The 25,708-nt window shown below is 42.5% G+C and overlaps 1 protein-coding gene across 1 annotated transcript in view; it reads right to left on the bottom strand.

Moving 5' to 3' along the window:
- The window catches only part of CFAP299 (cilia and flagella associated protein 299), a 632,736-nt gene that overhangs the window by 54,930 nt on the left and 552,098 nt on the right, over window positions 1-25,708 (bottom strand). The window lies entirely within an intron of this gene.

Below are 25,708 nucleotides of genomic sequence, written 5' to 3'. Positions count from 1 at the left end.
GCACTACCGATGAAGCAATACTATCATTGCTTGTACTCTATTAATGCTTTAGCACTGCTTCATTTAATGCTTTTGTTTCTATATTAGAACCCAACATGTCTCCTCCCCTCATGCTACAGTTTTGCTTTACGTAAATAATGTAAAAACAGATACCCCTGAAAATAAAAATAATAATATACTTTTAGTAATAATACATTTCTGTCATTACAGAGAGGGAACATTACCCAGAACACGGTGCACAGAAAGTTTCTGGTGGGAACTTCCTGCAAATTACAGCCCTGTTCCAGAGTGATAAGTCTCTTATACTTCGGTGCAGATAAGACAGATAATTCTCTGGGTTATAACTTGGATTATATTAGAACAAAATGACCTAGGTTCATGTGCCTATGACAAATAGAAGAAACTACCATAGGACAAGCTGTGTCCGATTCATTCTGTACTGTACCTACACAGTTTGTATGTACGTTTTATATACTGTTTCATTGTTTTGTTGATTACACTCCTGTTCCTTTAGAGCAGACCTGGGCAAACTACGGCCCGCGGGCCGTATACGGCCCGGCGGACCTTTTAATCCGGCCCCCGGGCAGTGTTGGCAACCGTCCGTAGAATTACGGACAGTACGTAAATAAAAGGCACTTTTTCCCTGTTCGTAAAAGTCCGTAATAAGGGAAATGTGCCCGTAAAAAGATCCGAATGTGAGCCGCAGCGCAGGCAGCGTCTAGTCCTCCTACATTATGCATAGCCTCGCCCTCTCTGACCGCCCAGCCCACCACCACCCGCCGCGCAGCCAATTATCAAAGCGCATTTTCGCGCTAACAACACTGCTGCCAGCCTATTCAAAAGAGCAGCGCGGGGAAACTGAGGAACATCGTAGAATGTGTGGACTCTGTGGAGAGCGGCACCGGCGGGATAGCACACAGCAGCAGATGTAGTGGACACACTGCAGACGCACCCCCACTGTGACGGAGTGGACTGAGTGAAGGCAGACGGAGACCGACCAGTGCGCCTGCCTGCTCTGCCCGCCCGACTGACTGTAGCAGTCGGCCAGCCGCCATGCTGGTGCCCGGACCTGGAGTGGACCCTGGTCTCCACTCTCTTCGTTGGAGTAGGACTCCTCGCGACGCCTGCTGCCTGCCCTCAGTGCCACTGCCCTGGCCTTGTCTGGTGAGTCCTCCTCAGTCCAGCAGCAGAGTGTGAAGTGCTATCCTACCTAGACATCATCAGTATGCTGTGTCCTCCTCCTGTGCCCCTTTCACCTCTCCACAGGTGAGATCTGTGGAGAGGTGAAAGGGGCACAGGAGGAAGACACAGCATACTGATGATGTGAAGAAGTGATATGATAATTTATTTGCAGCCTCTGTGCCATGTCCCCAGCCTCTGTCCCCCTCCTGTGTCATGTCCCCAGCGTCTGTCCCCCTCCTGTGTCATGTCCCCAGCGTCTGTCCCCCTCCTGTGCCATGTCCCCAGCGTCTGTCCCCCTCCTGTGTCATGTCCCCAGCGTCTGTCCCCCTCCTGTGTCATGTCCCCAGCGTCTGTCCCCCTCCTGTGTCATGTCCCCAGCGTCTGTCCCCCTCCTGTGTCATGTCCCCAGCGTCTGTCCCCCTCCTGTGTCATGTCCCCAGCGTCTGTCCCCCTCCTGTGTCATGTCCCCAGCGTCTGTCCCCCTCCTGTGTCATGTCCCCAGCCTCTGTCCCCCTCCTGTGTCATGTCCCCAGCCTCTGTCCCCCTCCTGTGTCATGTCCCCAGCCTCTGTCCCCCTCCTGTGTCATGTCCCCAGCCTCTGTCCCCCTCCTGTGTCATGTCCCCCCTCCTGTGTCATGTCCCCAGCCTCTGTCCCCCTCCTGTGCCATGTCCCCAGCCTCTGTCCCCCTCCTGTGCCATGTCCCCAGCCTCTGTCCCCCTCCTGTGCCATGTCCCCAGCCTCTGTCCCCCTCCTGTGCCATGTCCCCAGCCTCTGTCCCCCTCCTGTGCCATGTCTATAACAAGTACTCGTACCAGTTGTCCAACAATGATATTTACTGCTCTTTATAAAGAAATACAATTGATTTTATGCAATATTGAGTTTAGCCTTTTGGCCCGGCCCTCCAAAATATTTTTAGTTTCTCATGTGGCCCCATCGAAAAAATAATTGCCCACCCCTGCTTTAGAGTGATGAGTGTATACCATTTCACTGCAGCTAACCTTCATAAGAGCGCCCCAGTTTCACCCACCCCTATCCATTGTGGAGCTTACTCATTTTATGTGCAGCATTAATACATAAAGGCACTTTTTATTTATTTATTTATTTATTTATTTATTTTGGCTAGAGCCTAATGCAGAAAGGACCATGGCTCCAAGTTTTTAAATACAGTTCAGTGAGTTGGTTGACTTATTAAAATTTGAAATGAAACAGTATGCTGTTGTTTAAACTATTGTCAAGTAGATTTGTACATTTATTGTGGTTATGTATTTGTAGCTTTGTAGTTGTGCTGCCATAGTAGTCTTTGTTTCCTCTCCTCCCAGTAGGGTTGCATAGTAAGGTCCAAAAGAATTCAGCTTTCCTCTCAGTGTCCCTCATGAGTCATAGTGTAATTTTGGGGTGCTTTTACAGACTTCTTGGAGAAAACTGAATAACTTCTGGGCTTTTGAATTGAGGACAGCCAACCACACATGCTGACGGTGCAGGTAACACAAACAACGGGTGGTAAAAACATAGTGTTGGGACTCCAGAAAAAGGAAGTGGGTAATTGTTTGTCAAGGCTGCATTTGGCCTAATCAATGGGGAGTCAAGTACTGTGGAGGCCTCTCAAATTGCCTTCCTCTGGACCCTTTGCCTGAACTATTGTTACAGCTTCAATTACATGTATGGACAACATTAAAATTCAGTAGAAGAACTGCAATTTGTCTACATTAACTGGAGTATGTTTACCATTTTTTGGCCTGAGAGTCACATTACGCATCCTTGCATGTTGAAGAATATTGTACAATGACATCATCAATGTAATAGTTTGCAAACTGCTTATATGAATGGTGAAACCTTCCCATGGCTACAAAACTATATGAAATGGGGTTTTCTGCCTCCCTCAATGTGTGTGAAATTAGGGCTGAAACAGGGGCTGTATTAAGCCTTGGTGTTGTTATATAACCAATCCACATTCCATAATTCTGCCATTGTTTGCAGTGAAAAATGGGAAAGCATCAATTAAAAACAAAAAAATGGAGAAAATGTAAATGTAATCTCATGAAATACTTTTCTCACTTACTCAAAAATGGTATAGAGCTTTAAGGATGCTCATATAATTCACAAGGTGGAATGGTGACATTTGTTTACTCTTATTGTTCCTATGATGAAGCCCATATGTCCATAGTCATAACAAAACTATCTGAATGAAGAAAACATCAATGTTCCTCAGACAGTGTTGATTTCCATTGTACTGATGTTGCTAACACAACTCTACAATACTGTATTTATCACTGGCAAAATAGCCAGGGTCATCTGGATTCCTCATTCATGGAACATGACAAGAAAAACAGCTTTTATAATATCTCTGCATTGCATATAAGCATATTCCATCACTACAGCACTTATAATTACAGATGTCCAATATTAAAGCTGACAACAGGTCAAGAAAAGACTTACAAACTAAGACAGAATGAGTTCCTATGGTAACATAGGGTGATATTTTAAAACAAGCTTTGCAATTTTATGAACTTTTATTGCTCTATTTTTGAAAAGACCTATTAGTGGGATCTTAAAATATCTAAACTTAGCTTTGAAATACTCTGTGGATTTAACTCATAGAGCTGTTAAGTTGTACATAAAGCGACTCATCCCCATTTTACACCCACTGGGACAATGTCTACTGGTAGGTGTATTCTTCCATTGAAAGTAAGCACATTTTCTGTAAAAGCAGTTTTGAGGGTTATATGTGTTTTCCTGGTGCTGCCAAGACAAAGGGCTAGGAATTATCACTGTGACGCCAACATAATAAAAAGGAATAAGATGCTTGTAGTGTTGTCTACTTGGCTTGTATGCCTGGGAGGGGTTACACAACTGCAGTTTTGTCCTCCAGCCATCCACTAGAGCAGCCTTTCTCAAACCTTTTAACACAGAGGAACCCTTTAAATAAGGTCACAGGGAACCCCTGCTAATATTTATATCTACAGCTCCCACAACATTAGCATGCACAGTAAGTTGAGGATATAAAAATAACAACAATAAAGTATATCGCATATTTAGCGTATTCGTCACCCAAGGACGCTCTATACAAAAAAAATCTCAGTAAATTTAATGAAAAGTAACTAGAAATAATCTATGCCAGTAAAGAAACATAGACAATAAAAATTGTAGTTCCTTACATTAACATTAATTGGAACAAAATGCCCAATTACATTGATGGTCAGTAGAAAAGTGCTCCCTTATGTTGGTGGCCAGTGTAGTGTCCCTTACACTGGTTATGCACGTAGTGCCCCTTACATTGGTGGTCTGTGTAGTGCCCCCCTTACATTGGTGGTCTGTGTAGTGCCCCCTTACATTGATAGTGATTGCAATGGTCTATTACCTTGGTGTTCAGTGGAAGAAATGCCCCTTTACATTTGTGGTTAGTGTAAAAGGGCCCCATTACACTGGTGGTCAGTGGCAAAAATACACCTTACATTAGTGGCCAGTGGGAGAAAAAATGTCCCTCCCTCCTTAAAAGATAGCTGAAAAGATCATTGGCGTTAGCTGAAAGGATGAAATTACTCAATGAATGCCTAGCAACTTAGGAACCCTGGTTGAGAAAGACTGTCCTAGGGTTTTCTGTATTCTACTGTAGTGAGGTGAGTGTGGTGTCAAATAATATTTCATGTAACTTTTACAAGCAGCCTCCCCCCCCCTCCCCCCAAAAAACCTCTTTAGGTGCACCTTACTGAATTTTTTACTTCGTTACAAGGTCACAATTTCCCAAGCCCACCAATTGCCTTTGGGAGTGTCTCAGTGGCTTTTAAGGGCAAATTAATTAAAGAGTAGAATGGCTGTTGTTAAGACTTGAATGAAAGGGAAAGCCAGATCTCAGTAACAATCAAATCAGAGAAGGGCACAGAAGAAGATTTTTTTTTTAGTTAATAAAGAATTTAGAACACTGTACATTTTAAGGGGTTTTATTTAAGTATGTGAGAATGATTACACAATATAAGGTGTATACAGTAGTTAAATTATCCAATCATGTGCGGATAAAAATACATTTTTCTGGGGGCGCATGCGCGGGCGGCGGTGACGGATGGCTGTGCCGTGAGCTCCGCTCCAGGCTAACACCGCGGCGCCCATAGCCCGGTACACGGCGGTCGAAGATTGTCACAGACGGTACAGGCGGACTCCCTAGCCCACGGGGATCACACAGAGCAGCTCCAGTCCGCAGAAAAACAGCGCTGTGAAGCCGCAGCTGACATTCTCTGCTCTGTGAGGTAAATCCAAGATGGCCGCCCAGCGGTTACCTCAGGTAAAACAGAACAGCCTGAGCTCCCTGGAAACAGGCAGGCCAGAGCCAGTACCAGACCACCATAAAATCAACCCTGGCACATTAACCCTCTCCTCACAGGGAACCCTCAGGCCCTATGGAACGGATGGCTCATGTTCTGCCCTCCTTATGGCAGACTTGTCCCCCCCACCACAGGAAGCTGGAGCTCCATTATCACAGAGTGTCCTCTGCTCTGATGCAATTTCAGGGGGTTCCTCTAGTTTGATGGATGAATTATTCATTAAATTCTCAGCCTTGCTGGATAAAGGACTGTCACAAACAGCAGCAAAAATCACAAATGATTTGAAGGCGGATTTTCACTCCCTGGGCTCCAGGATTGAAGCTATTGAGCATAAGATGGAGGACACAATATATGCCACGTCACAGAATTATGGGCATATACAGACACTTCAGGATCAACTGGATGTAGCTATGTCACGTATAGACGACCTCGAGAACAGATCGAGAAGGGCGAATATTAGGGTCCGGGGACTCCCCGAAACTGTTCTCAATGTCCCCGAAGCAGTGCAAGACCTGAATAAAACTCTTCTCCCTAACATTTTCTCTCAGCAGCTGGAATTGGACAGGGCCCACAGGGCTCTGGGTCTCCCCAGGAAAGACGGCTCTCCTAGGGACATCATTGCAAAGCCGCATTATTACTCAGTTAAAGAAGAAGTTATGAGGCAAGCAAGATCTACACAGGTCATATTGTGCCAGGGACATCAAGTACAACTCTTTGCTGACCTGTCTCCCTCCACCATACAGAAAAGGAGATCCCTGAAACCTCTGCTTTTGGTCCTGACCAAAAAAGCAATCAAATATAAGTGGGCCTTTCCATTTGCGGTCAAGTTTACATTTAATGGCAAATCTTTTGCCTTCTCATCACTGCCGGAAGGGGAGAATTTATTGCTTCGCCTAAAGCTCATTTCACACGAAGCTGACATGGACACTTCCAACCCTGGCCATGGATCCAATAAACGGGCTGTTCCCACCAGTCCACCTTTTCCCTGTGGATGAAGAACAAGAACAAAAAAGCCAGGGATGATGAAGCCACCTGAAGAAAAAATTCACCTACTTCTCCTACATTTGTCCAAGTGACTTGGTTCTTGACCCCTGAGGGTCTGAGAGAGCTATTTTGTTCAGTTCCAAGACTGAACTCCACCTTTGTGATGTCCTTTTTCCTCACTTCCTCATTTTTTCATGATTCACCGGTTATTGCATGAACCTGTTGCCACCGGTTATTACATGGACCTGTTGCTTACCCTGTGTTCGTTATACAAGTATTCCTATTTCTTGATGCCTAGTGGTTCACTCCGTTTATTTTTGCAAGTAGCTGTATACTTATAAGGGAGTACCGTAGTTGTGTCACAGGAGTCCCCTGGGGGTCGCGGTGGGCTCCCTCTACCCCACTTGGTGGGTGGGGGGGGAGCGATGGTGATCTCTAGGGGACACATAGGCCTTGGCAGATTATTCTTTTATTTTCACTAATGCCGTGTACCATAACTACTGAATTTAAGATAGATATTTTATCTTTTGGGCGCCCGGTCCTGGCCTGGATTCGATGCGCCTCCATCCATCCTTCGGATAGCTTATGGTTACTGAGGGATGGACAGTTCACTCCTTCTTAGGGGTAACTGAAAGTGATTTACACTTGTTGAGTAACTGGGGTATCTCCCTCCTAGCACTCATTTTTCTTTTTCAGGGAAACCTATCTATTTCTTTCCTTTCCTGTCTTCCCACTCCACTCCCTTCAGTGCCACATTGCTCATGATTATGCCTAAACCTCTCTTATGTTCATAGGTTCCTTAACGAGGATAATAGCACCATGGACCCGACTGCTTTGAACCTTAGACTGTTCCGGGATCTAGGACTGCATCAGGTGAGTGGGGGCTGTCTATTCGGGGGTCCCAACTCTCTCCTCCATGGTTAACACTAGGGTTGTCCCGATACCACTTTTTTAGGACCGAGTACAAGTACCGATACTTTTTTTCAAGTACTCGCCGATACCGAATACCGATACTTTTTTTTAAGTTTTATTTTGACAGTGGCAGTAATATGCAGTACTGACGCTTGGACTGTCAGTTATTTTTTACAATTCATTTTTTTTTATATTCTTTACTATATATATATATATATATATATATACACACACACAATGCTTTCTTTGGGGGGGGCGGTGTCAGTTTTTTATTTATTTAACTTTATTATTTTTACAATTATTTTTTTTGTTTTTAGCAGCTCTGTTGGGGGGGCTTTGGTGAGATATTGGGGGTCTTAACAGACCCCTAATATCTCCTATTTGAGACAGAGAAAGGGACTAAGGACACAGATTCCCCAGTCCCTTTCTCTGCAGGCTCAACTGCGCTGTAAATGAATGTAAAGGAGACAGCGGCTTCTCTACATCCATAAACTGAGACATCGTTACACAGTTATGATGCTCAGTTATGAATGGACAGTCAGTGATCACTGACTGTTCATTCAGAAAAGGGCTCCTTCCTCCGCTCTCCATCCGGACAGATCGAGGACAGAGGGGGGGGGAGCACAGCGGGGGACCGGAGCGATACACAGAGGGGAGTGGAGGATGGCGGGGACCAGAGCGGTACACAGAGAGGAGCTGAGGACCGGAGAAGAGCATGGAGGGGGACCGATGCGGAGCGCGGCGGGGGACACGAGCGGAGCACGGCGGGGGAAACACTAGCAGAACACGGCGGGGGACACGAGCGGAGCATGGAGGGGTACTGATGCACAGCACTGCTGGGTACAGGAATAGAGCATGGACGGGGACCGGAGCGGTACACGGCGGGGGACACACAGACAGAGGCGTCTCACAATACAGAACCCCCCCCTCATATACAGAACACCCCCCCACAATACAGAACCCCCCTATACAGAACACCCCCCTCATATACAGAACCCCCCCTATACTAACACCCCCCCACAATACAGAACCCCCCCTCATATACAGAACCCCCCTATACTAACACCCCCCCCACACACAATACAGAACCCCCCCCCCATACAGAACACCCTCCCCCCACAATACAGAACATCCCCTCATATACAGAACACCCCCCCCCCTTACAATAGTGCAGACTGCAGAGTGACTGTGACACCCCCTTGTCTTCAGACTCAGCGCGCCCCACAGAGCAGAGCACTTGTACGGAGGAGGAGGTGGGAGGCGGCGCCGCAGCTTCACACTCGGCTGTGTGACTGTCAGACAGAGACAGTCACAGCTGAGCCGATAGTATCAGAGCCGCGGCGCTGCGCTGCCATGGAGAAGGGGATCATTGCGGTGGGTCCCGGGCGGCCGGTATAACTCGGGTACGGCTCGCAAACCCCCCCCTGAATAGCCCACCCTGTGTTTTACCTAGTCTGCCATGCCGTGCCATCAATCATGCTGTTTCCGCGGTCGCGCCATGCTTTAGTCGCGGAGGGGGGGTGTCGGCCTGACGCCCCCTGCTTAGTCCGCCGTTGCACACAGAAGCTGTACACAGCGGGGAACATTACAGCTTTGAATAGCTGTAATGATTCGCTGCGCGCTGCGTTTAGACACTCCCCCTTGCTCCGGATTGGACAGTTCATCCGAGCAAGGGGGAGTGTCTATACGCGGCGGGGCGGGAAAGACTACAGCTATTCAAATGAATGCTGTAATGTTCCCCGCCCGTATTAACCAAGCGGGGGATGCGTCGTAGCGGCGGGATGCGGCGGCGGGGAAGTATTCTATTCTGGTATCGGGGGTATTTGCGGGAGTACGAGTACTCGGAATCGGTCCCGATACCGATACTAGTATCGGTATCGGGACAACCCTAGTTAACACGATAGATTCTAATCTCCGCATAGCCTCGCATAATGTTCAGGGTATAAACTCTCCAATTAAACGGAGAAAAATGATGGACCACTACAAATCACTTCGCCTGGACATTGTAATGTTACAGGAGACTCATTTTCCAATCCGATACAGCCCCACCTTTCTCCACGCGTTCTTCCCTCAATTCTACTTGGCCAGCGCTATAAATAAGACCAAAGGGGTGGCAATATTATTCTCCAAGAAATGTACTTTTACTAAAATCTCTGATACTGTAGATCCTGATGGGCGGTTTTTACTGGTCAAGGGCAAGATTGGGGAACAATTGTTCTCACTGGTGTCATATTACGCTCCCAACAGAGAACAGGCCAATTTTTTTAAATCTATGATTGACACCCTTTCCCCGGAATTGGAAGGCATCGTAATTTTTGGAGGGGACTCTAACACGGCCTTGGATCAGGGATTAGATAAGACTAAACCACCTGGGTCCCAATCGATTCGCCCTACTAGGGAGAGTCTTAAAATTGCTAAACTTCTTTATGATCATGGCCTGGCTGACACTTGGAGGGAACTTAACCCCTCTAACAGAGATTACACTCACTTTTCTCATCCACACCTCACCTATGCTCGCATAGACCATGTTCTTGTTCCCTCTACCGTCCTCCCGGCTATCACTTCGGCCTCTATAAGGGACTCCGCATTGTCAGATCATTCCCTGGTACTCGTCTCTCTTCGGCTAGGGTACCGGGAGGGATCTCGTGCTTTCTGGAGACTGAATGAATCTTTACTCTCGGATCCGGCTAAAGTCATGGAAATAGATAAGGCCTTAAGGGAATACTTTAAAATTAATGACACAGGGGAAGTTTCTGAGGAAACGCTTTGGGCTGCTCACAAGGCTTTTATCAGGGGAAGGTTCATTCAGATTTCCACACAGGCAAAACGGGAACAGAAAGCCGAAATAGAAAAATTGGAGGCTGATTATGTCTCCCTAAGGGCTTTACACAAAAGTAACCCCTCCGGTGTCTCCACGACCCAACTAGATAAAGCGAGATTGGCTCTTAACCTGGCGCTTACGACCCGGGCAGAAAAAGCTATAAGATGGAGCAAACACAAATTTCATATCCAGGCCAACAGAATAGGCCCACTCTTAGCGGCCAAACTAACCCCAAAACCCAAGCTCCTTTCCATGCCTAAGATTAGAATAGGGGGGCAACCTGCTACGACCAACCCTTCCAAGATACTGGAAGCTTTTCATGGCTTCTACTCGCGCCTCTATGGCCCTCCCACTCTTCCTTCGGCTGACTTAACATCTAAATTTTTCGACGGACTTCCTATCCCTTCTCTAACAATGGCCCACAGAGAGATAATGGATGCCGAGTTCTCGGTGGAAGAGGTGAGGGGGGTGATAGAGGGTCTCCGTTCTGGCTCAGCTCCGGGGCCGGATGGTCTCTCCATTCCATATTACAAAACTTTTTCGGATATTTTATCACCACACTTGACCAGATTTTTCAACTCTAAGGCCAAAGGTGACCCTTTTGATTTCCAGATTAATACGGCTTTTATCACAGTGATTCCCAAACCAGACAAAAACCCGGAAGACGTCAGCAACTACCATCCTATTTCCCTAATAAACAATGACCTTAAAATTCTCACAAAAATCTTAGCCAATAGACTGGCAGGGTTCATAGGGCAATATGTACACAAAGACCAGGTAGGTTTCATTCCAGGCAGGCAGGGCCCGGACCAAATTCGACGAGCAATTGACCTAGTGTCAATCCTACAAACTAATTGGCCAGGAGTACCCCCCCAAAAAGGATTTCTGTTGTCACTGGACCTTCAAAAGGCCTTTGACTCAGTGTCCTGGTCATACATTTTCAAAGTACTAAACAAATGGGGATTTGGGTCTAGGTTCCTGGGTTTGCTCCGGGCCCTGTACACCTCTCCCAAAGCTCTCATCCGGATTAAGGGTCATTACTCCGAACCTATTGCAATTGGAAGAGGAACTCGACAAGGATGCCCTTTGTCTCCGCTAATTTTTGCAATTGCTATTGAGACCCTGGCAATTGCTATAAGACTAAACCCTAACATTTTAGGAGTAAACTGTGGGGATCAAATCCACAAATGTGCCCTTTTTGCGGATGACATACTGCTTTTCTTAACCGCCCCAATGTCCACCCTTCCCAATTTATGCCGCACTCTCGAAGACTTCTCTAAAATCTCAGGCCTGACGGTCAACTTCTCCAAATCAAAGGCACTTAATATTTCTTTATCCCCTCCTTTAGTTCTTAATCTTAAACAATCATTTAAGTTTACCTGGAGCGACTCCTCGATTCAGTACCTGGGTATCAATTTGGCAGCCAGAACGGAGACCCTATATGATCTTCACTACCCACCTATGTATAAAAGACTAGAGCCTGATCTTATTGCATGGTCTAAGCTTTTTATCTCCTGGTTGGGGAAGATTAACTCGATCAAGATGACGTTGTTTCCAAGGTTACTCTATTTATTTCGCTCTCTACCAATTCCAATTTAGAGAAGTCACCTAAGATCTATGCAGAGTAAAGTACTTAAGTTCATCTGGGGTTCATCAGGGTATCGAGTACCGCAGAACACACTTTTTCGTCATAGGAGTAAAGGGGGGCTAGGACTCCCAGATCTCCACAATTATTATCTTTCAGCAAGATTAGCTAAATTTTCCACAATATATGCCAAACACAATATTCCTGATTGGGTGAATATTGAACAGCAAGCTGTCCCCTCTATCCCCCTAGACTACCTTTTATGGTCCCCTGTCAAGACCCGCCCTGCTATCCTATCCCCAGTGCTGTCTCATTCTTTTGTCCTGTGGGATCGCCTTAGACACAACAAATGCATAACATCCTCCGCCCACCCTTTAGCTCATATTTTCAACAACCCTGACTTCCCGCCAGGACTACAATCCTCAGAGTTTAAATGGTGGATGGACAAGGGGCTGTATCGGATAGGACAATACGTTACTTCTAGTGGCCCCATTTCCCTCAAATATTGTATACAATCCCTTCACATTCCGGACTCTGAGAGGGCCCACTTCGAACAAATATCACAATTTCTATATAGTATCTGGAACTCTAAACCCCTACCCCCTAACTTTACTTCGTATGAATTTTGGTGCGGACAGGCCATGGAGGGGAGGGGTGGCATCTCATTGATCTACTCGGCCCTCACCCACCCGACGTCTAAAACATCCTATATGGTTGCCTGGGAGTCCGACTTCCAATGTGACATTAACCTGGAGAACTGGCATAAAGCTGTCTTTAGATCTTTTCGGGGTATACAAGGAATCTCCTTGATGGAGGCAAGCATATGGTCATCTCCAGATGGTACCTGACTCCATCCAAACTAGCCGCCATTTTCCCCGCAGCTGATCCTCTATGCTTTAGGGGATGCCAGCTCCGGGGCAACATGGCTCACATTTGGTGGGAATGCCCTAGAATACGCTCCTTTTGGAGGATCATATTCAATATGATCTATAAGGTAACAGGGTTTCGGATTCCCAGGACACCCAATGTTGCATTGTTGAATGCTAACATCCCTCTTCTTCCTAGATCCTCACAAAAGCTGATCCACTTCATGTTACTTGGCTCTAAGATCGCTATAGCCAAATCTTGGAAACAGCCCAGGCCGCTCATCTCAATGGTCAGACAAAAAATCTATTGGATCATGCTTCAAGAAAAATTATCCAGCATTCTCTCTAATTCAACCGAGGCTTTCCATGAACTGTGGAATCCCTGGGCTGATTATGTTGGCATTCGTCTTATCCCCGAACCCCATTTAAATGTTGAGAAGACTTTGTCTGTGAGGTTAGGCAATATTCCGACCACCCTAACCCTTATCCCTTCCCTACTCTCTCTTCTTTTCTTTTCTTTCTCACTTTACCTCTCTGTTCTATCTCTCTTGGTTATTGTTCTTTTATCAACCAGACTACACGTTTAATGTGGGGTTATAACTCTAAGTTATATATGGATTGCCCGTATTTATTTACTTTATTTTACATACGTTATGTACCTATTTTGATGGGGTATCCCTCTCGTTACCCTTGGGTATTTCTCTATCTAAATGGTCTAAATCGCATTGGTGAGAGTAATGCGAGCTAGGGGGGAGGGTCTGGGGGGATTGGGGGTCCACACTCTGGCACAGCATGATCCCAATCGGGGTGCTGGGGGAGGGGGCTCGGGGTCTCATCTGGACCAGTTTCCCCATAGTCAGGGTAACTTTACCGGTAGTCTGCTTGATATTTGGGGTTTTTATTCTCCAACAATTTAATGATTTGCAAGCAGACATTCTTATTGCTTATAGATTTAATAGAGTCTTTCTTTGGTAATTGTTTATAATATAATCATATTAACATGTATGTTCAGTTAGGGCATAAGTTGCTCATGATGCTTATCACATTGTTGTAACCTGACATGAATTCTCAATAAAAATTTATTGAAAGCAAAAATACATTTTTCTTTTCAGATAACTGAATAACTGATATGAATCTTCACACGGTTTATAATGCCAGCATTTTCAAACCCTTTCACAAATCAGCCTTAGGTATAATTTCTCTTTTAAACGTTTCACATAGGGTACAGATTCACCCACCATCACAAGGTAAGTGGCTCAGGAGTTGAGGGGCATGTGCTGGAACATGTTACGTGTTACCCCTGAAACACGTGTATAACATTTAATTTGTTCCTAAGGTAAACTTATCCTTTAAGCTGGGGATAAATGATACAATTCAACTTAGGAGAGAGAGGCATATGGTAGCAGATGAGTTTGAAGCTAGAAAGCTGGGCAGTGAGGTCCCTGTTAGCAAGCCCTAAGGTAAGGCAATGTTTGACTTGCATGTATTGAAATAGTTGTGAGGATGGGTCTTGGAATTTCTCCCTTATTTCTGCCTAACTGTAAAAAGAGTAGTTATTAATAAAGGAATAAATGTATTTGAATTTATGAAAGTTCAACCATTGGAGGGCTCTGGGTGACTCCAGGTCAGGAGAGAACAGGTTACCCAAGAGTGGTAACAGTATTTAGTAGTATCCCAGATGTTTAATGTTGTGCCACAATAAAGCGTTTTTGGATGGCGGACTAGATTTTGGTGGGAGCCAAGGCAGTGATTTATGGGCCACCGAGGAGCAGCAGAACGTTTTCAGGTCTACCTACTAACAGGCTTTTCCTGAAGTAAATAAATATACCAGTGGGGTAATTTGTGTAGCCATAAAGTGTTTAAGATAGTTGTAAACGCCAAGCCCACCTTGACATTTGTGCATAAACATTGTGCGCTTGGGAATTCTCGGTCTCTTGTTGGACCATATATATGCCATTACATGCTTTGAAAGGCTTTGGCGCAAGTATCTTTTCAACTGGCCACAGAGGTGGCCATATAATCATGATCATATTTTATTGTGTATACAGTTCTAATCGTATAGCATACTAAAAAGATTAATATCCACTGTTACATTTATACACAAGAGATCGAAGCCTTTCCAATATAGTAGAGCAGGGGTGTCTAACTCAATTTCATCATGGGCCGCATCAGCATTATGATTGTCTTCAAAGGGGCCGGTTGTATCTGTAAGATTAGATGTCCAGCGCATCCCTTACATTAGATGTCAAGAGCCACCCCACCATCAGAAGTTGAGTCCCCCACTCTCCCTTACATCACAGTGCACCCCCTTTCCTTATGCTGCTGCTGGAAAGAAGCTGGATGCATTGCTTGGAAGCCGAAAGTAGGGGTCTGGAGGAGGGCTGGAGCTCTCCTGCAGCTGCAGGAGAGGTGCGAGGGACACATAAAAGTGGCCTGGAGGGCCGGATTCGGCCCCCGGGTCTTTGTGCTTGACATCTGTGTAGTAGAGTACAGAGTAAAACAGATATACTCACTCTTGACACTATAAGAAAGGATGCAAAAGGCTGATGTAGGAGGTTCATTTACTGTACCGCTACATGGTGAACCAAAAAAGATTAAAGGGATCGTGACAGGCTCAATGAACAGTTTGAAGTTATGATATTTTAAACAAATAGTTTGGGACAGGAGTATACAGGAGACATCCAGAAAAAGAGAGCCATTTTGCTGACGTAAGTACACATGGAAAATACATGTTTCTTATTTGCACTGGAAGAGAAAGAAAATCAGAGTGAACAGGTTGTCTGTAACTATGAAACTCCGACCTAAATACTATGTGCTGTCCTCTGTGTGACTTACTTTGCTGCATACTCTGCAATGTCTTTCAACAGCCTTTCTTTTCCATAGCTTACAAACTATAATTGTTGGCAGCAAGGCTTGCACAATGTAAGCCAAGTGATAGTTATGCAGAGCTGTGTAAACAATTAAAGAACAAGCTCCAATGAGTAAAACATACACTTCTGGCAAAAATGTTTGCCCATAGCAAACTAACCTTAATATTTTATATTTTCTTTTAATAGCAAAGCGTACCTTTGCTAATCAGTCCTTTATTCCATTGATTGGTACAGCTAAATTAACAATTAAACACTGTATACAACATAATGTAAAACTACATACTGTATATTTTAAAACAAAGCCTATTCTCCTCACATTTTGTTCTTCTGAGGCGATTAATTGCTGTATCTGTAGTATTTCAAGTACATGACATGCCAAAAATCTATTTATGCTTACTAGATTATAATTAGATATCGCCTTGGTAGTTGACATTTGTTAAAAATTATACACATCATTTTCTTATGTTTTAACCTTTGCACCCCTAATTGCAATTACTTCAATCTAAGTATGGGTTCTGTTAGGTAATATAAGGACGAACTTAATGGTTTAATTAGTGTGGGAAAAGATTCAGGAATGTCACTGGCTTGTTTTTTTGGCAAAGTATAGTTTAAAGTGTAGATAAAAAAAAAGGCATTTGATATGTTCCCATTGACTCATAATATTACTAAAATACGGCAACATTTTACTTGGCCACTGAGGAAAGACTCAGCTACACTTAGATATATTCATATGCAGTTGATGTAAAATAACGATAATCATTGCCATTATATATGCTTTGAATGATGGTATAATTCAGTTGGGCACGATCAACGCCAAATTGGCAAGAACTATGAGGTCATATGACAAAAGTTTCAAAACGTACAGTTTTTTTTTTTTTTTTGTTTACAAAACGTACAGTTTTTTAAGAATAGAAGATGCATAGGAAATTGTGATTGATGAAGAATAGAAAATATCTTTTACTTTTCTACAAATTCTACTTACAGCATTTTATTATTAGAAATATTAGAATATGTTATCGGAATAAAAAGTATATGTAAAAAATGAAAAAAATATCTCATCTGCCCCATTTCGGTCTGTTAAATATAGCATTGAAAGTGTTTTGTTATACCTGTTCGACAAGTGCGTTCAACCTAGTGGGCTGAATGAAAGATCACTGAAAGATTGATGTACTAACACAAACTATGTTAGTACAGTGATCTCCCCGCAGAGCTATTGTGTTCTGACAGGGGGACTGCCCCTCTGCCAGAACACACTGATCAGTGCTTACAGCCATTGGCTGCAAGTGCTGATCGGATGCTGGTTTTCCAACATGCCTGTTCGATAAAAGCTGGTCATTAGATCGGCTTCTGTTGGACAGGCTACTGTACTCACGGGCCAATTGTCAGCCAGTTTCTGTTGAACTGGCCGATACCAGACGATATTTGGCCTATGTGTACCAGCCATAAGATTTGTTTATCAACAAAGATCACCATGCCAATGATACAAGGGTGATCACATGGCTTTCTTTTACAAAAAATAAATCAATTAAGGCCAATTTCTATTAAATTTCAGCAAAGGCAAAATAGACAACTAATAAAAAAATACCCACTCCTCCTTAATCCTCTACTTAAACCATCTCATGAGGTCGATTATGGTTGTTAATAAAAATTCCATTCATTTATGAATAATACAAGTATATATATGGTCTGATCTGTACAGATAAAGAAAATAATTTTAGGGCCAATAAGCATATTTTATATTTTCAGAATCTATTGTCATGAACAGTTATATTTGTTCAAACAGTAGTATTTAACCTTCTTCAGGGAAAGTTACTAATCCCACAATTGACCAGCTCCTAATCTCTAATTGGATGGATGCTACTGGTGATGGAGCTACTAGTGATGGAGCTACTAGTGATGTATTAGGTTTATGTATTTAAACCTGACGTCTAGTATTTTTCTTCTTTTTTTTTGTCCATACAGCACTATTATCATAACTTACTTCTAATTAACAATACACTATGTCCGTCCCTTCTCCCCCCTCCCAAAACGTATTTTATACATTTCACAGGCGTTCTGTGAATGGACAAGGGAAGAGGAGTGATAAATGAATGACAGAATCACCCCTCATTTATTCACAGAATGCCATTGTGCTAATTTGTGCCTTCAACCCAACTTCATTTGATCCTAATGATGTGCTAACAATTTACACACACTATTTGTTTCACCTGTGTGCATTGCAATGCAGCATCAAAAGGGGAATAAAGCTCTCCCACAGTAAAGCACATACATTGGGGGTTATTTATGAAAGGCAAATCCACTTTGCACTACAAGTGCACTGCAAGTACACTTGAAAGTTGCTGTAGATCTGAGGAGAAGAGCTGAAATGAGGGGAGGCTCTGCTGATTTTATCATCCAATTATGTACAAGCAAAAATGCTGTTTTTTATTTTCCTTGCGTGTCCCCCCTCAGATCTACAGCGACTGCACTTGAAAGTGCACTTTAACCACATCAATACTGGGCTCTTCCCCCTCCTTCCTTCCCAGATCAATGTTCAGCTTTCAGTGCTCTCGCACTTTCAATGACAATTGCGCGGTCATGCTACACTGTACCCAAATGAATTTTTTTATCATTTTGTTTGCACAAATAGAGCTTTTTTTTCTTGGTATTTATTCATGACTTCGTTTTTTTTTTTTTTTTTTTGCGATATAAGCGAAAAAATAACAGAAATTTTGAAAAAAAAAATATATTTTCTTCTTTCTATTTTAAAAGAAATCCCATGAAATCAAATTTTGTCATGAATTTAAGCCAAAATGTATTCTGCTACATGTTTTTGGTAAAAAAAATTCCCGTTAAGTGTATAATAATTGGTTTGTGTGATCACGGACATATGTACGCAAATGATCATGTACAAATGTGCGCAGGAGATCTCAGACAAGTATGTGCAAATGATCATTGGGACATGTGATTTTACTGTTACATATGTGGGCACCAGGTGTTTTTACTATGTGGGGACATGTGTGTATGGGGACTAGTGTTGCTCACGAATATTCGCATTGCGAATATTCGACTCGAATATAGCATATTCGAGAAATCGCGCTATATTTCGAATTTCGCGGTGAATATTCGCAATTCCGAATATTCGCATTTTTTCAATTTGATTTTTAAAACAGATCACATCCTATCGACGTCTAAAAGCATTGCTGGTATGATTAGAGACCCTGGGCCGAGTAGCTAAGCTGAGGCGATCCTTTTATGTTGCCAAATTGAAAAAAAAAAAATTGCGATTTTTCGCTATTGCGAATGCGAAAATGATTGCGAATTTTCGATAACTGTGGTAGGAGAACTCTGATTGTCTCTGATGCAAAAGGGGGGGGCTTTGTGTATGTGTATGTTATGAATATTTGATATTATTATTTTTTGTAAGAAGGAAAAAATTGCGCATACCTTAAAAAAGGGGAGAATACAGCAGCAACTCAAAAATGTTATACAACATAAATTAATACAAGACAGAAAATGGAGTCGCTCTACAAGAATAAAAAATATGTCTAGTGACAAGACATGTGGGCAAATTATAAAATAAGCAAGCGCAAATAACTTGTGAAATACACAGTGAAACAAATATATAAAGAAATATAGTCCCAATAATAGAAAAATAATCTTTCATAAAAATGTCTTTGATATGTGAAGTGAAAAAAAGTCCAAAGCATGCAGCATGAACGTGTTCAATCTTCAAGGTGTTTTATTGACAAATGGCTGTGACAGATGGATAGAGTAAAGAATCACCACCAATGCAAAACACTTTTTATTTTGTATTGTAAAATATCACGAATATTCTGAGCCAATCAGAGTGCTCCTTCCGCATTTGCCGAATATTCGCAATTATTTTGTATTGTAAAATATCAAGAATATTCTGAGCCAATCAGAGTGCTCCTTCTGCATTTGCCGAATATTCGCAATTATTTTGTATTGTAAAATATCAAGAATATTCTGAGCCAATCAGAGTGCTCCTTCCGCATTTGCCGAATATTCGCAATTATTTTGTATTGTAAAATATCAAGAATATTCTGAGCCAATCAGAGTGCTCCTTCCGCATTTGCCAAATATTCGCAATTATTTTGTATTGTAAAATATCACGAATATTCTGAGCCAATCAGAGTGCTCCTACAGCATTTGTCGAAATTGCGCAATAAATATCGCATTCGCATGTTGCGATATTTCGATAAAATATCACGAATATTCTGAGCCAATCAGAGCGCTCCTCCAGCATTTCTCAAAATTGCGCAATAAATATCGCATTCGCATGTTGCGATATTTCGATAAAATATCACGAATATTCTGAGCCAATCAGAGTGCTCCTACCGCAGTTATCAAAAAATCGCAATTATTTTCGCATTCACAATAGCGAAAAATCGCAATCATTTAATTTCGATAAAATATCACGAATATTCGAATTTAGCGAATATATCTTGAATATTCGAATATATATTCGAGATATATCGCGAAATCGAATATGGCATATTCTGCTCAACACTAATGGGGACATATGTGTAGGGACATGTGTGTGGGGACATGTGTTTTTACTGTGTTGGGACATGTGTGTATGTGTTTTGGGGGACATGTGTGTTTACTGTGTGTATTTTACATTGTGTGTGACACTAGGCTGGTGATCAGTGAGTAAATAACTGTAAAAAACAGCTCATACTCACTGATCACCAATTGGGCTGCAGCGAACCCTCTCCTCTCCTCACCGACAACTTCTGTTTGAGGAGAGAAGAGCCGATCGCCTAGCAACCGGCTCTGTGTTTACATCACATGAGGCTGTCATTGGACATGGCCGTCATGTGATCAGGAGGGCCAATCAGAGAGCCCTTCTGCTGATCTGAGATGCGCCGTGTCCGGGTGACACAAGTGCATCGGGAACGTGCGCGCGATCCCCCTCGTTCTGAGGGACGTTCCTGAACGTCCACTCAGAAGGAGAGAGCGCCCGCCCGACCGTATATGTAGAGTGGCCGGGAAGTGGTTAAAGCTTTATCATTAAGATCAAATTACATAAAAAGTCAAACTAATGTGATATTTTTTTAATTAGCATATTACATTTGGGTTAAAGATAGGGAGGCAAGCAAATTACACACATATACAGGAAATGCATTTCTTTTTCAAACTTTTTACATTTTATTAAATATTAACTTTGAATGGTCTAATCATTTTTTGTTGATGTCTGCATTAAGGGCACCCATAAATGGACAGTGGGATTGGTCAGTCAGTATTCCGGATGTTCATCTAATGCTCCCCACGGTACACACGACCGTTTTTCGGGTTCTACAAAAATTACGTTTTTTTTAATGTCGTTAAAAACGATCGTGTGTGGGCTTCAGAGCATTTTTTAGGTAATGAAAAACGGGCAAAAATATTTTCGAACATGCTCTATTTTTTTACAAAGTTTTTAACGTTTTTCGGGTTGTAAAAAATGGTCGTGTGTGGGCTTTAACGACGTGAAAAATCCGCTCATGCTCAGAAGCAAGTTATGAGACGGGAGCGCTCGTTCTGGTAAAACTACCGTTCGTAATGGAGTAAGCACATTCATCACGCTGTAACAGACAGAAAAGCGCAAATTGTCTTTTACTAACACGGAATCAGCTAAAGCAGCCCAAAGGGTGGCGTCATCCGAATGCAACTTCCCCTTTATAGTGCTGTCGTACGTGTTGTATGTCACTGCGCTTTGCTAGAGCATTTTTTTTTTCACGATCGTGTGTAGGCAAGGCCGTTTTAATGATCAAGTTGAAAAAAAATAGTTTTTTCTAGAGCCTGAAAAACGTCGTTTTTTACAACCCGAAAAATGATCGTGTGTACGTGGCATTACTCTCCATTGCAGTGAGTTAATAAGAATGGAGGCTGCAGCACTAGCTCTTTATAATTCTGCAGTCATTTATTGTAGCACACTTCAATGAACATTACATGAGCTCCATTATGCTCTTACATAGATATACAGTACATTCATGGCTGTTAAAAGGACCATATCTATCTTAAAAAGTAGACCTATAATAAGTGGTAACAGTGCAACCTGTTGCCTATACTATAAAATCATTCAGCTATGTGCATTTTGTTTTTCCTAATAAATGGAAATCTGCATTGAAAAAATGAAATTGAAAGAAGTAATATTTACAGTATATAACACAAGCCAGATGTGGAAGTAAAGATCTCCAAGCTAAACATTTACCGAGTTGGCAGGAGCGCACTTCTTCCCTACTCCATCCAAATATGTTAAGTTTAAATGGACTGTAATTTCTCCTTATTCCTCTAACCTCCCTGGCAGCACTCGATTGCCTTGTTTACCAAGTAGTGGCTTTTAGTTACTCTTACTTACCCTTCTTCTGCACAGCTGTGTTTCAGTTTTGTATAATAACAACTCTTTTTACATCTTCAGCTAGATTTATTGGTTAAGCTGTTCACATTAGTGAAATAGGAAAGCTGTCATCATTGTCTCATGCCACATTTTCCATAATTGTGCATTAATTAATTGCTGTAATAAAAGCCCTTTACTTTCATTAAAAAAAAAAAAAAGATTTTTCACTTTTTTCATGTTTCAAACAGAAAGACATACAAAGCTATAAATGCAAAGATCGATGGGTAGGCAAAAATTTTAAAGCTAGCATGGCTTTAATATGTAGAAGGAAACCCAAACACATCAAAGGGAACTCCATGCACATATCAACTTTAAGAAAAAGCCCAGTACCCCAATACCAACCACTAGATCAGGGGATCTCTAAACAAAGGGCCAGATTAATGTCCTTTAGACTTTGAGAGGGGGGTGGACTGTGGCCAGTGGGAGTAGAAAAAGCCCTGGTGTAAGAAGTGTACAGCCTTGGTTATCAGTGGGAGTAAGACATTTACATAGTACCTGTGGTCAGTGGAAGGAGGAATAGTGCTTCATCATTGGTATTAGTTGGAGGAATATTGCCAAGTGTTGGTATCAGTGGGTGAAATAGTGCCCCATCATTGATGTCATTGGAAGAAATGATGCCCCATCAGTGATGTCAGTGGACGGAAAAGTGCCCCATCATTGACATTCAGTCGCAAAACTAGTTGAGAAACCCTCCCCTATGTGACCCCCATCTTCACCGTGATCTTGGCCCCCTGGGATATTCTAATATCGGTGATCTGTACGGCTGGTCGCATTGTTTTTTGTACTGTGATTTATTGTTTATGTTGCTTTTGATGTCTTTTATATCTCCTTGATATTATGTCAATAAATGTATACTTTTTTTATCATAACTGCTCTTTTGAGTTTACCTACTTACCCTGTACCGCTATAGTCCTACTGCCCTCCCCTTTCTTTTGCTTTCTGCTTTTGGTCTTTTGGGTCCCTTAAGCCCTACTTCTATTCAAATTGATCTTCAGGATGATGGTACTATACAATTCATATGTTGTTTATTAGGAGGCTAACAATTAATCTATATTGACATCAGTGGGATGAAAAGTGCCCCATCATTGATGTCAATGGGAGGAAAAGTGCTTTGTATTGGTGGATGAAATAGTGCCCCAAGGCCCGGAAAAAGGCAAACAAAGGGCCACATTTGGCCTTCGGGCCATAGTTTGGCGACCAGTGCACTGCTAACAAACTTTCTACTTTGGAAGCCAGAACACATTTTCCATTCATAAACAAACCTACATATTTTTGACAAACATTCTCTGTATCTATCTAAAGGACTCTATCATGTCCTACAAGTTAAACCAAATGCTGCAGAAATTGAAAATACGTATTGTGGGCAGCACAGTGGTGTAGTGAGTAGCACTCTCGCCTAGCAGTAAAAAGGGTTGCTGGTTCGAATCCCGACCATGACACTACCTGCCTGGAGTTTGCGTGTTCTCCCAGTGCCTTCGTGGGTTTCCTCCAGGTACTCTGGTTTCCTCCTACACTCCAAAGAGATGCTGGTAGGTTAATTGGCTTCTGCCTAAATTAGCCCAAGTATATGAATGTGAGTTAGGGACCTTATATTGTAAGCTCCTTGAGGGTAGGGACTGATGTGAATGTACATTGTATATGTAAAGCGCTGCGTAAATTGACGGCGCTATACAAGTACCTAAATAATAATAATATTGTCATACTTACCTGTCTTGCTGCCTTAGCTAATCTCCTCTGTATGCTGCTACCTGAAGATTCCTTAGCATCTGCAACTTCCAGGTGTGTTGAATGCCTGCTTTCCCCACAATGTGGTTCCTGCGCAGCTAAGGGACCACAGCTGAAATAAGGAGGCTTCCCTCCCTATTTAAGTCAATCCCTATCTTCTGCAATAACAAACAATTACCTACCTGCTCGCAATCTTCTACTGAATGCACACTGAAACTGCACATGCACAGCTCAGCGTGCATTTTTGGCACTCGCCGGCTGTGCGGGAATGACAAGATCCTGTATGCATGCACAGCTTGATGTCATTTTGCCACGTACAAGTACAAATACAGAATACACAGCACAAGATCTTTTCAGAATTACTAGGCAGACCCTGCTCGCTACAAAATGTAACCATCTCCCTTGAGAGCCCCTTCCATTTATGGGCATATGTTAGAAAGAGGAACAGAGAGATGATCCCAGTACTCCAGAGCACCTATAAAATCCTTTGGTAAACAATTTTCCTATAAAATAAATAAGCTGAAGCAAACATTTTCACTTTCTATTCAAGTCGCATAGGTTGGATACAGATAAATCTACTCAACCATTATCAAAAAATTTGTTTTATACATATTTATTGTTCAAGCTCCGATTTATTTCTTAATGGTTTATGAACTTCAATGTAAACGTCATTCAGGCAAGAAGATTACTGGCTGTAGTGGCTGTCCCATAAACTGGAATTTTTATGGTCCACTGTTAAAAAGCAACTGTTTTTAACATTCAACATACAAGATTCTTTTAACTTCAAACCAACCTATAGCAGTGTGTTATGAACCATGTATACTTAACATTTTATCAAGTATTCCTTTTAGTGCAGGGGTTCTTACCCTTAATGATACACAGGATGTGCCACACCCCCCTATGCCAAACTGTCAAAATCATCAATACCAATCCTATTAGGTACCAGTAGAACTCACAAAGATGACAGCTAGTAATACGACAGTTAAAAGAAAATCATGATTAGTTTATCATATTTATTTAAATAGAAATAACAAATCACAAGCTAGCTTGTAGATTTTTGCTATTGTGCTTGTACAATCAAAATATGGAATTGAAGCACAGTTATTGAAATGTTATTTGCACGCCATCAGTCAATTTCTCTACTTTGATTTAAGATTCAAAAGTAAAAAAGAGTCCTGTTTAACGCATTTTTAATTATCCATTTCCATTTCTCAATCATTTGGTTCCCAAACCCCCAAGGGGTATGGATTATACACCTGGTTAAGAATTCCTGTACCAGTATCCGCATATCAGAGTAAATCTTTAGATAATTGGTTGCCACAGATGGAACAAGCAATAGACAAAATAATGAAGAATTGTATCAAATACTTACCGTAATTTTCCTTTCCTGACGTCAATATATTGCAGCATACATTTGATATAGCTCTGCCCCTATATCCACCCACAGGACCTGTACAAATCTATAAAAGTCTGACTAAGTGCAACCTCCCCCATTCTTCGTAAAAATATCAAGATCAAAAAAGGGAGGGTTCGTATGCTGCCATGGATTGGTGTCAGGAAAGGAAAATTATGGTAAGTATTTGATCCAATTTTCAATTTTCCTGATGCCAACTTGGCAGCATACATATGATAAATAGCTAGCTAAACATGGAGGGCTAAAATGTATACTCAAACTTTATTACAATGTACATGGGTAGCCTAGATCGTCATTCCTTTGAAGTCAATTGCTGTACAAGCCCCTTTATCTTCTCTGTAGTGCCTGAGGCAGGTGCACTGCATCAACCACATGAACATATTCACCAGCATACCATGGATCGTATATGACGTCCAAAAATGTATTGCAAAGAAAGCATCACAAGAAGTGTAACGTTTCAAGGCCACACAGGACCTCTTCGTCAGGCAAGTGATAAAGTGAATCAGTGCATCACCATTACATATATAAAAAACAGCCACCAATGAGAACATGTGAAAAAATTGCATCATCACCCCCTCCTCCCCTGCCCCCCATTTCCCCCTCCTCCCCTCTCTCCCTGTGATGTCATACAGCGCCAGCACCCCGCC

This window comes from Rana temporaria, chromosome 1 (assembly GCF_905171775.1).
Source record: "Rana temporaria chromosome 1, aRanTem1.1, whole genome shotgun sequence".
NCBI lineage: Eukaryota > Metazoa > Chordata > Amphibia > Anura > Ranidae > Rana > Rana temporaria.
The sequence above is the reverse complement of the archived record's forward strand: the minus strand, read 5'-3'. Positions and strand labels throughout refer to the sequence as shown.